General features: G+C 39.8%; 1 protein-coding gene across 5 annotated transcripts in view; it reads right to left on the reverse strand.

Moving 5' to 3' along the window:
- Window positions 1-17500, reverse strand: part of rtkna (rhotekin a) — a 220869-nt gene that overhangs the window by 41924 nt on the left and 161445 nt on the right. The window contains exon 1 of one of the 5 annotated variants that reach the window (XM_061897604.1): window positions 7983-8190. The exons of the other annotated variants lie outside the window; for them this stretch is intronic. The gene's annotated coding sequence lies outside the window, so the exon portion shown is untranslated. Of the gene's footprint in view, window positions 1-7982; window positions 8191-17500 lie in introns of those variants that run through there. 5 annotated transcript variants of the gene reach the window in all.

Raw genomic sequence — 17500 nt, forward strand, 5'->3', positions numbered from 1 at the left:
GCTAATCCTTAAGATAAGCGGGCACCAGCACCTGATACCCGATGAGAGATAAACCCATCAAACACAGTTTACACACAATATCTGATAAAGACATTACCCCCCCCCCTTTTTTTTTTAAAACAAGTGCATGCAAACCACCCATAAAACTCTCTAAAAAACATACAAACACCCGCCAACCATACTCTATTTACATGTACCTCACCTGAGTATTAACAAAGCATTAGCGATATTGTTATTATAAGCTCTGACGCAGACAAACAATTTTTTTTAACCACACAGCGCTAACAAGCTTATGCTGCTATATTGACATAATGAGCTGCTGCTTCGCCTCAGCATTGGTGAAAGTTAATTCCATCCACCCATTTTCTACCGCTTGTCCGGTTAATTCCAGATTATAAATCATACCTTTCATCTGGATAGTAGAAGGTTGTGGACATAAACCGAGAACTTGGTCAACGTTGACATACAACTGAAACCCGAAAAGACGCTTGTTTGCGGTAACTTTCTTTCCAACTCTTCATGTGGTATATAATTAATTCTTCATTAAAAGGGGAACTACACTTTTTTTAATTTGACCTATCTTTCACAATGCTTATGTAGGACAAGAACACGTGTTTTTATTAGGGGTGTAACGGTACACAAAAATTTCGGTTCGGTACGTACCTCGGTTTAGAGGTAACGGTTCGGTTCATCTTCGGTACAGTAAGAAAATAAATATAATTTTTTTGGTTATTTATGTACCAAATTTGTAAACAATGGCTTGATCCTTTTAATATTGGGAACACTATAATAATTCTGCCCACGTTAATCCACATTAAGTTGTTGCTTTGATTAAATAAAATGACAAAACCTTTCTTCTACATATAAAAAGTGCAACATTAAACAGTTTCAAGTCAACTCATCATGCTTAATTTATTACAGCATTTGGGAATGCCTGTAGTTGACTTTTATTATGTAAATGTTATATTTTTGTCAACATGTGATAGCAGGGACCCTGCTATTCAAAACTAGGCTGCTACATTACGTATGATTAATGTAACTATAGCTGAAAAATAGTACAATAGCAATAGGAGAGACTATTCATTCCTGAAATCTACGGAGTTCATGTTAGTTCATGTAAAATAACAGACAGACAGGGCTTTGCTGCCCCTAACACACAGACACAGCAAAATGAGCTAACGTAACGCTAAAAGCTAATTAGCCTTCACATCACCTCAAGCCAGAACTGTGAGCGAGCTGAACTGCAGTTTAAGTTTCTAAAATGTCAACGGGCTCATAGTGATGTTTGTAATAGTTGTGACTGGAAAGTGTTTTTTATAATTTGGGGAGTGTACGATGTCCGCTGCTAAACACATGTCTGCTCGACAATGAAGCATTTACAACGTGCGTTCTGAATACGCACTGCTGATTGGCTGTTACATCGCTCTGAATACGCACTGCTGTTGTATGTAACCAATCAGAGGGTTGTGTGGGGGGGACAATGCTGGGTGCTCAATGCTCAGACAGAGGCAGAAAGCAGAGCAGCTTGTTAAGACTTTAGAATACAAACTCGTTCGATACACCCTCGTACCGAACCGAAACCCCCGTACCGAAACGGTTCAATACAAATACACGTACCGTTACACCCCTAGTTTTTATGCTTTCTAAACTGTAAATAAACGCTAACATAAGTCAGCTAACAATGGAGTCAATCGGAGCTTCTCTATTCCACCCATAAAGCCCACTAAAAAAACATCCGAAAACCGCCAACAATACTCCATTTACATGTCCTCACCTGAATATTAACCAAGCATTAGCGATATTGTTATTATAAGCACTGACGCAGACAGACTATATTTTTTAGCCACACAGTGCTAACAAGCTTATGCTACTATATTGACATATTGAGCTGCTGCATCGCCTCTGAGTTGGTGAAAGTTAATTCCAGATTATAAATCACGCTTCTCACCTGGATAGTAGAAGGTTGTGGACATAAAGCAAGACTTAGTCAACTTTGACATCCAACTTAAAGACGAAAAGACGCTTGTTTGCGGCAACTTTTTTTTAAACCTTAGTGTGGATTATAACTAATTATTTATTAACCCTTGTGTAATGTTCATATTGTTGTAATGTTCATATTGTTGTTACTCAGCCAGCGTTTGTGGGTCTGATGGAGCCGTTGCATTTTGTGGCTTTTAATGCCTTACAATCAAACACTTTTATGTTAAAATACTGAACAGATGTTTACATTCTCCCAATAAACATCTGTTCAGTATTTTAACATAAAAGTGTTTGATTGTGAGGCATTAAAAGCCACAAAATGCAACGGCTCCATCAGACCCACAAACGCTGGCTGAGTAACAACAATATGAACGTTGCACGGAAAATTTCCCTACCAGTTTCTGCATCCGACAGGGATTCTTCTTTTGCGTTTCTGTGCCTGCGGTTCCCAAACAAAGTTGCAACATTGTTTGTCAACACTGCCTTTTTATTGAAGGCCACTCTAAATGATAGATTAAACAACGTCATATGCAAGGGTGTAACAATTTTATCGACAAATGATGCACAAAATGTTTTCTTTTTTCAAGGGGCGGCGTAACAAAAAATAATCAAGAAGTTGATATTTGCACAAAATGTCCAGCAAACCTTCCGCGAGGTTGGGGGGGAAAAAAACATCACGCTTCAACACATCAAGCCACATTAAAACGCCAAAAATGCCACAAGGGCGTTCGAAACGTGCAAAACGTTTGCCAGAGACTACCCGAGGACTAAAGCCATCAAACTAGTCCAGTTTGTCAAATCCACCTTTCTTGAAGTCTTACTCACCACCAGGTGTGCACAAACTACAGTTACATCTAAAAAAAAATAAAAAAATATATTATCGTATCGTACAGGGAATGAGCTGAACCGCATTGGAAGGAAAACGCGCCAAAACCCAGCTCAGACTGCGTCAGGATCGGTCCACCAGTTTCGACAGGTTTAAGCGTGACCTGCTATGTTGAGGTCCTGTATTTATAGCGGCCTAATTAACTGGCTTTTCCCTCTGGGGATCCCAGAATAGAAGACAAATAGCCCAGATCGAGCGCTAATCCTTAAGATAAGCGGGCACCAGCACCTGATACCCGGTGAGAGATAAACCCATCAAACACAGTTTACACACAATATCTGATAAAGACGTTACCCCCCCCCCCTTTTTTTTTTAAAACAAGTGCATGCAAACCACCCATAAAACCCTCTAAAAAAACATACAAACACCCGCCAACCATACTCTATTTACATGTACCTCACCTGAGTATTAACAAAGCATTAGCGATATTGTTATTATAAGCTCTGACGCAGACAAACTATTTTTTTTAAACCACACAGCGCTAACAAGCTTATGCTGCTATATTGACATAATGAGCTGCTGCTTCGCCTCAGCATTGGTGAAAGTTAATTCCATCCACCCATTTTCTACCGCTTGTCCGGTTAATTCCAGATTATAAATCATGCCTTTCATCTGGATAGTAGAAGGTTGTGGACATAAACCGAGAACTTGGTCAACGTTGACATACAACTGAAACCCGAAAAGACGCTTGTTTGCGGTAACTTTTTTTCCAACTCTTCATGTGGTATATAATTAATTCTTCATTAAAAGGGGAACTACACTTTTTTTCATTTGACCTATCATTCACAATGCTTATTAGGGGTGTAATGGTACACAAAAATTTCGAATCGGTACGTACCTCGGTTTAGAGGTAACGGTTCGGTTTATTTTCGGTACAGTAAGAAAACAAACAAATATAATTTTTGGGGTTATTTATGTACCAAATTTGTAAACAATGGCTTGATCCTTTTAACATTGGGAACACTATAATAATTCTGCCCACGTTAATCCACATTAAGTTGTTGCTTTGATTAAATAAAATGACGGTATGGCTCGGTTGGTAGAGTGGCCGTGCCAGCAACTTAAAGGGTTGCAGGTTCGATTCCCGCTTCCGCCATCCTAGTCACTGCCGTTGTGTCCTTGGGCAAGACACTTTACCCACCTGCTCCCAGTGCCACCCACACTGGTTTAAATGTAACTTAGATATTGGGTTTCACTATGTAAAGCACTTTGAGTCACTTGAGAAAAGCGCTATATAAATATAATTCACAAAACCTTTCTTCTACATATAAAAAGTGCAACATTAAACAGTTTCAAGTCAACTCATCATACTTAATTTATTACAGCATTTGGGAATGCCTGTAGTTGACTTTTATTATGTAAATGTTATATTTTTGTCAACATGTGATAGCAGGGACCCTGCTATTCAAAACTAGGCTGCTACATTACGTATGATTAATGTAACTATAGCTGAAAAATAGTACAATAGCAATAGGAGAGACTATTCATTCCTGAAATCTACGGAGTTCATGTTAGTTCATGTGAAATAACAGACAGACAGGGCTTTGCTGCCCCTAACACACAGACACAGCAAAATGAGCTAACGTAACGCTAAAAGCTAATTAGCCTTCACATCACCTCAAGCCAGAACTGTGAGCGAGCTGAACTGCAGTTTAAGTTTCTAAAATGTCAACGGGCTCATAGTGATGTTTGTAATAGTTGTGGCTGGAAAGTGTTTTTTATAATTTGGGGAGTGTACGATGTCCGCTGCTAAACACATGTCTGCTCGACAATGAAGCATTTACAAAGTGCGTTCTGAATACGCACTGCTGATTGGCTGTTACATCGCTCTGAATATGCACTGCTGTTATATGTAACCAATCAGATGGTTGTGTGGGCGGGACCATGCTGGGTGCTCACTGCTCAGACAGAGGCAGAAAGCAGAGCAGCTTGTTAAGACTTTAGAATACAAACTCGTTCGATACAGCCTCATACCGAACTGAAACCCTCGTACCGAAACGGTTCAATACAAATACACGTACCGTTACACCCCTAGTTTTTATGCTTTCTAAACTGTAAATAAACGCTAACATAGGTCAGCTAACAATGGAGTCAATCGGAGCTTCTCTATTCCACCCATAAAGCCCACTAAAAAAACATCCAAAAACCGCCAACAATACTCCATTTACATGTCCTCATCTGAATATTAACCAACCATTAGCGATATTGTTATTATAAGCGCTGACGCAGACATACTATTTTTTTTAGTCACACAGTGCTAACAAGCTTATGCTACTATATTGACATATTGAGCTGCTGCATCGCCTCTGAGTTGGTGAAAGTTAATTCCAGATTATAAATCACACTTCTCACCTGGATAGTAGAAGGTTGTGGACATAACGCAAGACTTGGTCAACTTTGACATCCAACTTAAAGACAGAAAGACGCTTGTTTGCGGCAACTTTTTTTTAAACCTTAGTGTGGATTATGACTAATTATTTATTAACCCTTGTGTAATGTTTATATTGTTACTCAGCCAGCGTTTGTGGGTCTGATGGAGCCGTCGCATTTTGTGGCTTTTAATGCCTCACAATCAAACACTTTTATGTTAAAATACTGAACAGATGTTTATTGGGAGAAGGTAAACATCTTTTCAATATTTTAACATAAAAGTGTTTAATTGTGAGGCATTAAAAGCCACAAAATGCAACCGGTCCATCAGACCCACAAACGCTGGCTGAGTAACAAAAATATGAACGTTGCACGGAAAATTTCCCTGCCAGTTTCTGCATCCCACAGGGATTCTTCTTTTGCGTTTCTGCGCCTGCGGTTCCCAAACAAAGTTGCAACATTGATTGTCAACACTGTCTGCTCTCATTTTCTCGCACATTTGACCCTCTGATGTTCTGTGTACCTACACTCTGTCCTCCTCTGTCTGTGTGTGTGTGTGTACATATATATATATATATATATATATATATACATACACACACACACACACACACACACACGCACATACATATATACACATACATACATATACAGTATATACACACACACATATACATATACATATGTATATATATTAGGGCTGGGCGATATATCGATATATAGCGGGTTTGTCTCTGTGCGATATAGAAAATGACTACAGTATATCGTAATATTTGAGTATACGTTCTCACGCAGTGCTTTTAGCTGCAGGTGTACACTTCAGGCTCTTCTCGCTCTTTCCTGTCTTTCCTTCTCCACAGACAAGCAGGCGCACATTCTTACAAACTGTCATGTCATACGTCACAGTGTCCGCCCTCGTGGAGCAGAGAGATAGCATACTGGGCTACGTTAGCTGCTAACGTAGCCGTAAGAGTGGTAATACGAGAGAAAGAAGCTGCGGATCTAGTAACAAATGAAGGAAGACTTAATTCCTAATAAACACAGCAGGGTTTCCATCGTCTGGCGGTGGTTCGGCTTCAAGCGGGAATATGTCGAACAGACAACCGTAATTTGTCAAGTGTGGGGGGAAAAAGCGTTGCTATAAAAAGTAGTATTACTGCTAATATGTAGCATCATTTGTAAAGTCACACGCTAGAGAATGAAGAGAATTTCATAACCGTAGTAACCTACCACATAGTGAAGGATGAATACTATTTGATTTCCTATTATGCAGCTCATTTTTATTTTACACTTAAAATGTCTCTGACAATCTTGCACTTTCTGTTTTGGAAATGACATGGATGTTTGTGCCAGTGCCTAATAACTTTAATAAATACACTTTTGCTCAATTGACTTAGTTGTGATTTCCTTCTCTGCATGAAAGTTTAAAAGTACCATAAACTAATGCAGTATGAAGAATAATGGTTTAATGTAGACACATAGAATTATCATACTGCTGTGATTATATGTATCAAGTGTTATTCAAGGCCAAGGCAAAATATCGTAATATATATCATATATCGGGATATGGCCTAAAAATATCGCGATATTAAAAAAAGGCAATATTGCCTAATATATATATATATATATATATATATATATATATATATATATATATGTATTAGGGCTGTGAATCTTTGGGTGTCCCACGATTCGATTCAATATTGATTCTTGAGGTCACGATTCGATAATATATAAATTTTTTTCGATTCGATTCTCGATTCAAAAACGATATTTTTCTGATTCAAAACGATTCTGTATTCATTCAATACATAGGATTTCAGCAGGATTTACCCCAGTCTGCTGACATGCAAGCAGAGTAGTAGATTTAAAAAAAAAAAGCTTTTATAATTGTCAAGGACAATGTTTTATCAACTGATTGCAATAATGTAACATTTTTTTTAACTATTAAACGAACCAAAAATATGACTTATTTTATCTTTGTGAAAACATTAGACACAGTGTGTTGTCAAGCTTATGAGATGCGATGCAAGTGTAAGCCACTGTGACACTATTGTTCTTTTTTATTATTTTTATAAATGTCTAATGATAATGTCAATGAGGGATTTTTAATCACTGCTATGCTGAAATTATAACTAATATTGATACTGTTGTTGGTAATATTCATTTTTGTTTCACTACTTTTGGTCGTGTTTGTGTCTTCTCTCAATTGCTCTGTTTATTGCAGTTCTTGAGTGTTGCTGGGTCAGGTTTGGTTTTGGAATTGGATTGCAATGTTATGGTATTTCTGTGTAATGGTTTGTTGGATTGATTACAAAAAAAATAAATAAATAACGATTTAAAAAAAAAGAGAATCGATTCTGAATCGCACAACGTAAACGATTCGATTCGTATTCGAATTGATTTTTTCCCCCACACCCCTATTATGTGTATGTGTATATATATATATATATATATATATATATATATATATATATATATATATATACACACACACACACACACACTTATATACAAACATACATATACACATACATGTACATATCCATTCATCCATTTTCTTCCTATGACTCTGAACTATAAGGTGAGTGTTTGTTTGTATTCAAATGTAAACAGACTTGAAAGTCAAGCAACTTTGAGGTTGCAGTTGATACCAGATGGTCACTTCCACGATGACCCCATCTGGGCGTGGGCGTGTGTGTGTGTGTGTGTGTGTGTGTGTGTGTGCGTGCGTGTGTGATCTTACCCACTAACACAAACATACAAGCGCTAGTAGGGGATTTGACGCCCCTGCAGATGGCGTACAACAGATTGTTTACGATGCCTTGCACTGCATGAGTAAGCTTTTGCTGGTGAGGTCACTGACCCTTGACCTCTGACCCTCCGGGCCAGACTGGAGCCGTGGTAAAATCTCAGGGTTGTAAGTCCAGCAGGGTTGTTGCTTCCATAACGACAACAACACATGTAATGAATGAAAGAGTTCCCAGGGTGGTAGAAAGTGTGACTTGCAATCAGCTGACCACAAAGTGCCTCGCCCTCGTCCTCCTCCCTTCCCTTTAACTCCGCCTCTTCCTCTCCGGGCTGACAGTGTACCACACAGGAAATGTACACGGCCAATAGAGGAAATAACACAAATCCATGTATTTATGCATTTATGACACTTCCATGTCCATCACCATTTGTATTAGATCAGGTTCGAACACCAAGCTTGAAAACATCAACTCACAACTTCAAATGTTAACAATGTTTGTGAGTATTTAGGACAAACTCCTTTTTATTGAAGGCCACTCTAAATGATAGATAGATAGATAGATAGATAGATAGATAGATAGATAGATAGATAGATAGATAGATAGATAGATAGATAGATAGATAGATAGATAGATGGTTAGATAGACCACATTGAATATCGTGACGGGCCAGTTAAATCATGTGGAAGACCACATTCAATGACGGGGCCACTCTAAATGACGATGAAAACCACATTGAATAAAGCGACAGGTCACTTTAAATGCTGTGGCGGACCGCCTTAAATGATGTAGAAGAGCAGCTTAAATGATTTGGAAGACTATACTGAATGCCGTGACGGGCCACATTAAATGATGTGGCCATTTTTGATTGATGAAGAAGACCACATTGAATCAAGCGACCGCCTTAAATTATGTGGAAGTCCACTTTAAATACCGTGACGGGTCACTTAAATGACGTGGCCACATTGATTGATGAAGAAGACCACGTTGAACGATGTGAGACAGGCCTCTTTAAATGGTGTGGCAGACCACATTAAATAATGTGAAAGACTAACTTAAATAATGTGGAAGACTATATTGAATGACGTGACGGGCTACTTTAAATGATGAAGACCACCTTAAATTATATGGAAGACCACATTGAATGACGTGACGCTTAAATGATGAGGCCACTCTAAATGATGATGAAAACCACGTTGAATGAAGCGATAGGCCACTTTGAATGCTGTGGCGGACCATCTTAAATTATGTGGAAAACCAACTTGAATGCCGTGATGGGCCACTTACATGACGTGGCCAAATTGATTGATGAAGAAGACCACATTGAATGATGTGAGACAGGCCACTTCAAATAATGTCGCGGACCACATTAAATAATGCGGAAGACCAACTTAAATTATGTGACGGACTACTTTGAATGACGTGACGGGCCACTTTAAATGACGTGGAAGACCACTTTAAATTATGTGGAAGACCACATTGAATGACGTGACGGGCCACTGAAATGACAAGGCCACACTTAGTGATGATGAAGACCACATTGAATAAAGCAACAGGCCAATTTGAATGCTGTGGCGGACCACTTTAGATGATGTAGAAAACCATCTTAAATTATGTGGAAGACCAACTCGAATGCTGTGATGGGCCACTTAAACGATGTGGCCACATTGATTGATGAAGAAAACCACATTGGATGATGTGAGACAAGCCACTTGAAATGGTGTGGCGGACCACGTTAAATAATGTGGAAGACCATCTTAAATTATGTGGAAGACCAACTCGAATGCTGTGATGGGCCACTTAAATGATGTGGCCACATTGATTGATGAAGAAGACCACATTGGATAATGTGAGACAAGCCACTTGAAATGGTGTGGCGGACCACGTTAAATAATGTGGAAGACCACATTAAATTATGTGGAAGACCAACTCGAATGCTGTGATGGGCCACTTAAATGATGTGGCCACATTGCCCTTTGAGACACTAGTGATTTAGGACTATATAAGTAAACATTGATTGATTGATTGATTGATTGATTGATGAAGAAGACCACATTGGATAATGTGAGACAAGCCACTTGAAATGGTGTGGCGGACCACATTAAATAATGTGGAAGACCAACTTCAATTTTGTGGAAGACCACATTGAATGCCGTGACGGGCCACTTATATGACGTGGCCATTTTGATTAATGAAGTGAGACAGGCCACTCTCAATGGTGTGGCAGACCACTTTAAATGATGTAGAAAACCAGCTTTAATTATGTGGAAAACCACACTGAATTCCGTGACGAGCCACTTAAATGACATGGCCACCTTGATTGATGGAGAAGACCACTTCGAATGATGTGAGACAGGCCACTGTAATTGGTGCGGCAGATCACGTTAAATAATGTGGAAGACCAACTTAAATTATGTGGAAGACCACATTGAATGCCATGAGGGGCCACTTATATGACGTGGCCATTTTGATTAATGAAGTGAGACAGGCCACTTTAAATGGTGTGGGGGACAACATTAAATTATGTGGAAGAGCACCTTAAATTATGTGGAAGACCATATTGAATGACGTGACGGGCCACTTAAATGACGAGGCCTCTCTAAATGATGATAAGGACCACATTGAATAAAGCGACAGGTCACATTAAATGCTGTGGCGGACCTCCTTAAATGATGTAAAAGACCAGATTAAATCATGTGGAAGACTACATTGAATGCTGTGATGGGCCACTTAAAGGATGTGGCCACTTTGAATAATGAAGAAGACAACATTGGATGATGTGAGACAAGCCAAATGAAATGGTGCGGTGGACCACATTAAATAATGTGCAAGACCAACTTAGAAATTATGTGAAAGACCACATTGAATAACATGACGGGCCAGGTTAAATGATGTGGAAGACCACATTAAATGATGTGGAAGCCCACATTTAATGACGTGACGGGCCAGATTGAATGATGTGGAAGACCACATTAAATGATGTGGAAGACCACATTTAATGACGTGACGGGCCACTTACATGACGTGGCCATCTTGATTAATGAAGTGAGACAGGCCACTTTCAATGGTGTGGCGGACCACCTTAAATGATGTAGAAAACCATCTTTAATTATGTGGAAGACCACACTGAATTCCGTGACGAGCCACTTAAATGACATGGCCACTTTGATTGATGAAGAAGACCACTTCGAATGATGTGAGACAGGCCACTGTAATTGGTGTGCCAGACCACATTAAATAATGTGCAAGACCAACTTAGAAATTATGTGAAAGACCACATTGAATAACATGACGGGCCACATTAAATGATGTGGAAGACCACATGAAATGATGTGGAAGCCCACATTTAATGACGTGACGGGCCACATTATGTGATGTGGAAGACCACATTAATTTATGTGGAAGACCACATTGAATGACGTGACAGGCCGCTTAAATGATGTGGCCACTTGGATTGATGAAGAAGACCACATTGAAGGATGTGAGACAAGCTAATTTAAATGGTGCGGCGGAGCACATTAAATATTGTGCAAGACCAACTTAATTTATGTGACACACCACATTGAATGACGTGACGGGCCACTTTAAATGCCATAGTGTACCACATTAAATGATGTAAAAGACCAGCTTAAATTATTTGGAAGACCACATTGAATGCCGTGACAGGCCACTTTAAATGATGTGGCGGACCACGTTAAATGATGTGGAAGACCACATTGAATGCCGTGACGGGACAATTAAATGTTGTGGCCACCTTGATTGATGAAGAAGACCACATTGGATGTTGTGAGAAAAGCCACATTAAATGGTGTGGCGGACCACATTAAATAATGTGGAAGACCACCTTAAATTATGTGAAAGACCACATTGAATGACCTGACGGGCCACTTTAAATGCCGTGACGAGCCACTTAAATGATGTGGCCACGTTGATTGATGAAGAAGACCACGTTGAATGATGTGAGACAAGCAACTTTAAATAATGTGGACCACGTTAAATGACGTGGAAGACCACTTGAATGACATGACGGGTCACATTAAATGATGTGGAAGACCACATTGAATGACGTGACGGGCCACATTAAATGATGTGGAAGACCACATTGAATGACGTGACGGGCCACATTAAATGATGTGGAAGACCACATTGAATGACGTGACGGGCCACATTAAATGATGTGGAAGACCACATTGAATGACGTGACGGGCCACATTAAATGATGTGGAAGACCACATTGAATGACGTGACGGGCCACATTAAATGATGTGGAAGACCACATTGAATGACGTGACGGGCCACGTTAAATGATGTGGAAGACCACATTGAATGACGTGACGGGCCACATTAAATGATGTGGAAGACCACATTGAATGACGTGACGGGCCACATTAAATGACGTGGAAGACCACATTGAATGACATTGCAGACCACGTCAAAAGATTTGGAAGACCACAATGTATGACATGACGGGCCACTTTAAATGCCGTAACGAGCCACTTAAATGATGTGGCCACATTGATTGATGAAGAAGACCACGTTGAATGATGTGAGACAACCCACTTTAAAAAATGTGGACCACATCAAATGATGAGGAAGACCACATTGAATGACGTGACGGGCAACATTAAATGATGTGGAAGACCACATTGAATGACATGGCCGAAAACATTAAGTAATGCGGCCACTTAAAGGCCTACTGAAACCCACTACTACCGACCACGCAGTCTGATAGTTTATATATCAATGATGAAATATTAACATTGCAACACATGCCAATACGGCCTTTTTAGTTTACTAAATTACAATTTTAAATTTCCCGCGGAGTTTCCTGTTGAAAACGTCGCGGAATGATGACGCATGTTTGTGATGTTATTGGTTGCAGGGGACATATTAGCCCAGCACCACTTACGGCTAAAAGTCGTCACTTTTCATCGCATAATTACACAGTATTTTGGACATCTGTGTTGCTGAATCTTTTGAAATTTGTTCAATTAATAATGGAGAAGTCAAAGTAGAAAGATGGAGTTGGGAAGCTTTTACCTTTTAGCCACACAAACACACGGTGTTTCCTTGTTTAAAATTCCCGGAGGTGATGCTTTACAATGGATCAGAGCGGTCGAACGAAGATGGATCCCGACCACATGTGAACCGTCAGTTTTCGGTGAAAAAATTGTGGTAAAAAGTCGCCTCTTACCGGAAATCAGCAGAGCTTCTGTCCTGCTGCAGCTACGTGACTTCCCTCAGAGACTGGCGTCAACACACCCGTAGACACACCTCTCCGACTATCAGGTACTATTTAACGCACTAAAACACTAGCAACACAATAGAAAGATAAGGGATTTCCCAGAATTATCCTAGCAAATGTGTCTAAAAACATCTGAATCGCTCCCACTGCAATCGCCTTTTTTTTTAAAACTTTTTTTTAGTCCTTCACTCTAAATTTCCTCATCCACGAATCTCTCATCCTCGCTCAAATTAATGGGGAAATTGTCGATATCTCGGTCCGAAAAGCTCTTGCTGCTGGAGGCTCACATTATAAACAATGTTAGTATGTGAGGAGCCCTCACACCGGTGACATCACGCGCACATCGTCTGCTACTTGCGGTAGAGGCAAGGCTTTTTTATTAGCGACCAAAAGTTGCGAACTTTATCGTCGATGTTCTCTACTAAACCCTTTCAGTAAAAATATGGCAATATCGCGAAATGATCAAGTATGACACATAGAATGGACCTGGTATCCCCGTTTAAATAAGAAAATCTCATTTCAGTAGGCCTTTAAATGATGATGGGAGACCACATTGAATGACGTACAAGTCACTCTAAATGTGTCGTACCACATTAAATGATGAAGAAGATCACAGTGAGTGATGTGAGGGGCCAAATTAATTTATGTGGCCACCTTAAATGACGAGGAAGACCATACTGAATGATGTGACGGGGCACCTTAAATGATGAGGAAGACTAAATTGAATGACGTGAGGGGCCACTTATATGATGTGACGGAGCACATCAAATGATGTGAAAGGCCACAATGAATGACGTGTCACCTTAAATGATGAGGAAGACCACATTGAATGATGTGGCAGAGCACATTAAGTAATGTGGCCACATTAACGATGAGGAAGACCGCATTGAATGACGTGAGGAGCCACTTATATGATGTGGCAGACCACATCAAGGTCAGGGGGTAGCGGAGGGTGTATTGTAGCGTCCCAGAAGAGTTAGTGCTGCAAGGGCTTCTGGGTGTTTGTTCTGTTGTGTTTATGATGTGTTACGGTGCGGATGTTCTCCCGAAATGTGTTTCTCATTCTTGTTTGGTGTGGGTTCACAGTGTGGCGCATATTTGTAACAGTGTTAAAGGTGTTTATATGGCGCACCCTCAGTGTGACCTGTATGGCTGTTGACCAAGTATGCGTTGTATTCACTTGTGTGTGTGAAAAGCCGTAGATATTATGTGACTGGGCCGGCACGCAAAGGCAGTGCCTTTAAGGCACGCCTCCCAATATTGTCTTGGTGGAAATCGGGAGAAATTCAGGAGAATGGATGTCCCGGGAGATTTTCGGGAGGGGCACTGAAATTCGGGAGTCTCACGGGAAAATCGGGAGGGTTGGCAAGTACGACCGGGGACACAACTGCTCTGTAATTCTCTCTACGTCTGTCAAGGGTGTATATTGTAGCGTCCCGGAAGAGTTAGTGCTGCAAGGCTTCTGGGTGTTTGTTCTGTTGTGTTTATGTTGTGTTACGGTGCAGATGTTCTCCCCAAATTTGTTTTTCATTCTTGTTTGGTGTGGGTTCACAGTGTGGCGCATATTTGGGACAGTGTTAAAGTTGTTTATATGGCGCACCCTCAGTGTGACCTGTATGGCTGTTGACCAAATATGCCTAGCATTCACTTGTGTGTGTGAAAAGCCGTAGATATGTGTTTGGGCCGGCACGCAAAGGCACTGCCTTTAAGACACGCCCCCAATATTATTGTCTGGGTGAAAATCGGGTGAAATTCGGGAGAATGGATGTCCCGGGAGATTTTCGGGAGGATGGATGTATACAAAAAAAAAATAAGGAGGGTTGGCAAGTACGACCGGGAGACACAACTGCTCTGTAATACTCTCTAAGTCTGTCAAGCCGTGACATGGATTTGGGTTGTTTCTCCGACGCAGATGATGATTAGCACGAGCAAGACGTGACTGTGAGTACATCTTTTTTTTATTAAACACTATAACTAATAAAAGATAAACAAAAAACGCTCACAGTGGAGGTACAAAACTTGGTTACACAATACAAACATGAAACAAAAACACTTGCTCGATGGCATGAAATAATGGACATAAACAAAATACTTAGCACAAAGGCAATTGACTATAAAAAACTTACACGACATGGAACTATGGACGAGGGCATGAAGGAAGTGCAGCATGGGTAGCGTGTGTGAAGATCCCAGGACGAAGACAAGAAAAGAGTGACTTAAATAGTGGCTATGATCATCAGGTGAGAGGCTGAGAACATTGACGTGACATGACAGGTGAAAACTAATGGGTTGGCATGGAGACGAAAACAAACCAAGAAGTGCCAAGACGGAACTAAATGTCCCAAAAAAACTAAACATAACCTGAGCAAACATGGAAAAAATCCAAAACATAATCTTACAGGCGTGATAACGCCCATGTACCACTCCCTACAGCGGCGTTTTAAAAAGTCATACATTTTACTTTTTGAAACCGATAATTTCCAATATTACATTTTAAAGCATTTATCGGCTGATAATATCAGCAGTCCGATAATATCGGACATCTTTAGTTTAGAGTAATCTATAGTTTGCACTCCCTGAAAAGCATGTCAGCATACACACATGGCCAATGACTCAGTACAGACATCAGATAAGAAGACACTAACAAACATGAGAGGACACTAGACGAGACATAAATAAACAATGCACTAATTGCCATAACAACATCTCCACAGATGCAGATTGCTGCAGCTGCTGTGGTGATACCAGAATAACGCAGGAAACAGATGGATTTACTGGGAGAGTTAATCGTGGGAAATATTTGGGGTGAGCTTGTTGCATCCTCATACTGGGGTTGTATGATATACCGCTACTAATAAAATACTGCGGCAGTAATTTTTCCATCGTCACGTCATGACGTTACTTGTAAAACGAGATGTTAGGCAACGCACGGGGTACTCGCAAGCAGAAACAGTGTGGAGATTAGAAAAAAATAAGGGAGATTGAACGCATTTCGTCATGACATTACTTGTAAAAACGAGATGTTAGGCAATGCACGGGGTACTCTCAAGCAGAAACAGTGTGGAGATTAGAAAAAAAATAAGGGAGATTGAACGCATTTTGGCTTAAAAACAAATGATAAAGTTGAAGCTGTGAACACGAACGCCGCTCTGCAAGAGGCGCTTAGCTCTTGTTACCTGTAAACTAGCTAGCGGCTAACGTCCATCCGCAGTGTTTTAGCTACTTCTAAATCACTAATACTCGCGTCCATGGCGACAAATAAAGTACGTTTCTTACAAGTATCATCTCTGAAGGACGAGGAATAGCTAAACATGTTTCAATACCCGCCGTATGATACAATAGCTAACCGCTAACAACAAGCTAGCGCGTCTGAATGTAAACAAAAGCCGTAGGTGTGTCTAGACAGGCATCGACTGTGATGATACCAAGAGCGTACCGTGTCGATATCACAATGTTTACATTGATTTTTCTATTATCAGAAATTTTTTTGTCTTTATTATTGTTTATGAACTCAGAAAATACGTCCCTGGGCACATGAAACACTTTATTTATGACCAATGTATGATCCTGTAACTACTTGGTATCGGATTGATAGCCAAATTTTTGGTATCACACAAAACTAATGTAAAGTATCAAGCAACAGAAGAATAAATGATTATTACATTTTAACAGAATTGTAGATAGAACATCTCAAAAGAGAAAATAACTAAACGTTAACAGTAAATGAACAAGTGGATTAATAATATTTTTTTACAGTTTGTCCAGAATGGAAAATGACACAATATGTTACTGCATATGTCAGCAGACTAATTAGGAGCCTATGTTTGTTTACTTACTACTAAAAGACAAGATGTCTACTATGTTCATTATTTTATTTAAGGACACAATCATTTGATTGCAATAAAAACCCATGTTTAATATATTATAACATTTACTGTTAAAATAAAGTCAATAATGACTAGTTTTGTTGTCTCCTTTATTTTGAAAAGCATCAAAATACATTTTGGTACCGGTACCAAAATATTAGTATCGGGAAAATCCTACAAACTACGGTGTGTAGTGAAGCATGTTTAGCGATTCCTTGTCCTGCAGCGATGATACTTGTATGAAATGTACTTTATTTGTCGCCATGGAGACAAAGATTAGTGATTTAGAAGTAGCTAAAACGTTGTGGGTAGGCTAGCTAGCTATGTTTTAAAGCACTGCTCAGTGTTTATAGCTTCACTTTTGTTCGTTTTAAAGGGGAACATTATCACCAGACCTATGTAA

The sequence above is a fragment of the Nerophis ophidion genome, linkage group LG01 (assembly GCF_033978795.1).
Source record: "Nerophis ophidion isolate RoL-2023_Sa linkage group LG01, RoL_Noph_v1.0, whole genome shotgun sequence".
Taxonomy (NCBI): domain Eukaryota; kingdom Metazoa; phylum Chordata; class Actinopteri; order Syngnathiformes; family Syngnathidae; genus Nerophis; species Nerophis ophidion.